This window comes from Anomaloglossus baeobatrachus, chromosome 10 (genome assembly GCF_048569485.1).
Source record: "Anomaloglossus baeobatrachus isolate aAnoBae1 chromosome 10, aAnoBae1.hap1, whole genome shotgun sequence".
NCBI classification, from domain to species: Eukaryota; Metazoa; Chordata; class Amphibia; order Anura; family Aromobatidae; genus Anomaloglossus; species Anomaloglossus baeobatrachus.
Window position 1 is genome coordinate 125,717,565 of NC_134362.1, and position 4,589 is coordinate 125,722,153.

Sequence of the window (4,589 nt, forward strand, 5' to 3'; positions counted from 1 at the left end):
AGGATGGTACCATGCGGATGTGTGTGGACTACCGGAAGATCAACCAGATAACCCATAAGGATGCCTATCCATTACCTCGTATTGAAGAGTCTTTGGCTGCACTGAGAACTGCAAACTACTTCTCGACCCTTGACCTCACCAGCGGATACTGGCAAGTGGCCGTGGCCCCAGAGGACCGGGAGAAGACCGCCTTCACCACCCCGATGGGGCTCTGCGAATTCAATAGCATGCCGTTTGGGCTGTGCAATGCCCCCGGGACCTTCCAACGGTTGATGGAGTGCTGTCTGGGACATTTAAACTTCGAGACCGTCCTGCTGTATTTGGATGATGTGATTGTTTATTCCCAGACGTATGAAGCCCATCTGGAGCACCTGGCCGAGGTGTTCGCGTCCCTTGCCAAGTACGGGATGAAGTTGAAGCCCTCAAAATGCCACCTGCTGAAACCCAGGGTGCAGTATCTAGGGCATGTGGTGAGTGCGGATGGTGTCGCCCCCGACCCTGAGAAGATCACTGCCATCCAGAGCTGGCCGAGACCAACTACAGTGAGGGAAGTAAGGCAGTTTCTGGGTCTGGTGGGGTACTATCGGCGCTTTATAAAGGGGTACACGAAGATGGCTGCCCCCATGCAAGATCTCCTCGTGGGACAGACCAAAGGTGGTAGACCCATTGGAGCCCCACTGTCGTGGGAGGACAAGCATGAGGAGTCCTTTTGCCAGTTGAAGGCGGCCTTGACCGGAGAAGAGGTCCTGGCGTACCCTGACTATGGGCGCCCGTTCATCCTCCACATGGACGCCAGTAACGTAGGGCTAGGAGCGGTCCTATCCCAGGTCCAGGATGGAAAGGAGAAGGTGATTGCCTACGCTAGCCGAAAACTCCGGCCGACCGAAAGGAACCCTGAGAACTATAGCTCCTTCAAGCTCGAGCTATTGGCGTTGGTGTGGGCTATCACGGAGCGGTTCCGCCACTACTTGGCAGCAGCAAAATTCACCGCGTTTACGGACAACAATCCGCTAACTCACCTGAACACGGCCAAGTTGGGCGCGCTGTAGCAGCGGTGGGTAGCCCGGCTAGCCAACTATGATTTCACCATAAAGTACCGAGCTGGTCGTGTCAACATAAATGCTGATGCACTCTCCCGGATGCCCCATTTGTCAGAAGAGGGGTGCGAGGATGACGACCTCGAGGAGATCGAGTTGCCTGCGTTTCACCAGCCGCCTACTGAGAGGGTACAAGTATGTCAGCAAAGGGTGGATCTGGACCCGCGGCCCAGTCAAGAGTGGCAGGACGCCCAGGACCAAGCGCCGGCTGTCCGCCTTGTCAAGACTCTGGTGGAACAAGGTGCTATGGGAATAGACCCTGCCGCTCCAGCCGAAGCCCAACGCTTGTGGAAAGAACGGAAACGGCTTTACCTACACCAAGGGAGGCTGTACCGTGAGCTGATCAACCCGAAGACCCATGAGAAAATATGCCAGTTAATCGTTCCTCAAGCTGATGTCGCTACTGTCCTGCGGGCATACCATGATGGTGCTGGCCACTTCGGGTGGAAGAAGCTGGAGATGCTGTTGAGGGAGCGGTTCTATTGGAGTGGGATGCGTGAATCGGTGGAAGCCTGGTGCCGAGAGTGCGGTCCTTGTACGCTGAGGAGAAAGGACGAGACTAGCCAGAGGGCACCGTTACATCCCATAGTCACCCATCAGCCGCTGGAGCTGGTCGCCCTAGACCATGTCAAGCTCACCCCTAGCCGAAGTGGGTACACCTACGCATTGACCATGGTAGACCACTACTCAAGATTTATGGTGGTAGTCCCCATTAAGGACCTGACTGGTCGAACCGCTGCTCGAGCGTTCCAGGCTTATTTTTGCCGACCCCATGGGTACCCCGAGAAGGTGCTGACTGACCAAGGCCCGGCTTTTGAAGCAGAAGTGTTTCACGAATTCTGTCAGTTATACGGCTGCAAGAAGATCCGGACCACTCCGTACCACGCCCAAACCAACGGCATGTGCGAGAAAATGAACCACTTGGTCCTGGGGCTCCTCAAGACGCTACCGCTGGAAGAACGGAACTTGTGGCCGGAAAAGTTGCCCGACTTGGTCGACATGTACAATAATATCCCGTCCAGCTCGACGAAGTGCACCGAAGCGTATCTGATGAGGGCTCGGCCTGGCCACCTGCCGGTGGATCTGGAGATGGGGTTGGAGGCCCCGGAAGCACTCCCTTCAACGGCAGAGTGGGAAAGTCGGAGGAGGGCACAGTACCGGCAAATCCAGGAGTATGTGGAGAAAAACCTCAGTCGAAGTCGAGAACAGCAAGAGCACCGGTTCAATCAAAAGGCGCCCGCAGGTCCTTTCCAGCCAGGAGATGTGGTGCTGAAATGGAAGAGAAAAGCCCACAAGCTGGATGATCAGTGGGAGCAAGTCCCTTACGTCATACAACCCACAGAATGGGGAGATGGGAAGACCTACCAGATCAGTCGTGACCAAGGGGGCACCCTGGCCACAGTTTCCCGGGACCATCTAAAAAAATGCCCCCCAGCGTTGAAGGCAGAGGCTGAAGTACCGGTTCCTCCACCAGTGGAGAAGGCAGCAGAGGTAATCCACACTGTAATGGGTGACTTCCCAGCAAACTGGCCTACACAGAACGGCGCGGTGATACTTCCAGTGATACTGTTCCCACAACCCGTGGATGAAGAAGTAGTGGAAGCGGTTAACCGTGAGCCAGAACCAGTGCCAGTGCCCAGGGATGAACCTGTACCCAGCCCCCCTACACCTCCGCCTGCTCCACACTATAGCAGGGAGGAGGAACCGATTGTTCCCTCTACCCCACTGTCTAGCAACACTGACACCGGGCCCCGAAGGTCCACCCGTTCCAACCTAGGTAGACCCCCACTTAGGTACAGGGAGACCGTTCTATGAGTAAAAGGGGTCCGCAAATGTGAAGGAGTGGTTGTTAGTTTGAAAAGTTTAAAAGTTGAAAATGATGAGAAATGATTGATCCAAGAAGAAGTTACCTGATTTGCTTTGTGATTGCAACCGGCTGGAGCCGGCACCGTTGTCCCCGTGGGGACCGTTTAAAGTTTTGGCATGGGAACTATCCATGGACAAGCCCGTGAACTTGCAGGGCACCACAAACGTTAAGTGGCTTGTAAATATGTTGGTTACCGTTACCGTTTCCGCCATACCGTCTCCGGAGAGGCAGGTTGGAGGGAGGGCCCTGAGCAGAGCAGGCTAGGGCCCAGCCACCAAAGGAACCGGTGGCTACCCTCTGGAGGGAAGGACAGATCCCGCTCGGGTAACTTGTGCTGGACTGTGGGTCAAGGGGTGCTGCCTGGGTTTTAGGGGCAGCATCAGGGCCAGGTTGCTTGGGTGGGAGAGAGCGGAAACCGTGATCGTAAACCGTTGCAACGTTTAAGTAAATGTGCCTCCCGTCTTGGGAAGAGTTATTAAAAATGTTATTCATGTTTTCTTAACCTTATTACCCCTTTTTACAGAAAAATAAAACCGGTGTAGGACGGCAGCCCGCGGACGGTCTGCATTTTGCTAAGGGGGAATGTGTCGCCCTGGGCAAGCCAGGGGACACGGGTCACAACACCACCGCACCCCACACTCCAGGTAGGCATATCACAGCTAAACTACAAATCCTTGTTGCCTTCCTCCAGAGGCTGATGATTCACACCAGGGGGTGGGCCAGGCGGTTGGCTCCGCCCACCAAGGAGGTCACAGCTCTGGAGGCGGGAGAAACCAGGCAGTGAGCTCAGGGAAGAGCAAGAGTCTAGTCAGGGAGGACGAAGTGGAAGGAGTGGAGGAGTAGTCTAGACAGGGCTAAAGGAGACAGCGAAGTGAAAGTGAAGGAAGAAAAGTAGTAAAGGAGGAAAGCAAGTGAAGTGACAGTAAAGAAAGAAAGCCTGAAGGGTCCAGCTTTGTGTAGGGCCAGATCAGCAAGGTCAGCGACGGCGGTGACTGTCTGGAGGGGGACCGTTTGGAAGTTCCTGGAAGGACCCCGTTGGCTGTGTGCCCGGTGGTCTGGAGCAGTGTTCCGAAGGACAGTCAGCACCAGGGCAGGGGCCTCTCGGACCCCGGCAAGGCTAGGAGTCGCCAAATTTGCCGAATCCGTCAGTGACGGGGACGCAGATCCCCCAACAACCAAGTCCCGATTGAAGGCAACAGCTCAACCATTACAGGAGAGACACCGCCACCGCCACGGCACCAGTTTCTCAGGGCCAGCGCCTGCGGGCAAAGTGTAGAACTCCTCCGGCCCAGATTGTAGTCGGGGAGCGGGTAACCGGAGGGAATCCACCGCTACCACAAGTCAACCATAGGTGCAAGGAAGAGGGACATCACCGTCACCTACCGGGAGTGCAGGTGCAGCCGTCTGTGGGACCGTCCTACCAGCCGTTTGGTTTACCGTACAAACTGTGTCCACGTCTCAGGCTGAGTGAGTACCACAGTGCCGCAAGGCACAGCACTGCCCCCGCGTCCCTGCGCCCATCAGGTCCCGCACCTCACAACCTTCACCGGGCCCCGGGATCACCAACCCCTGCCCACGGAGGGGCAACACAACACCTGGCTGCTCCGCATCACCATCCCCGGGAT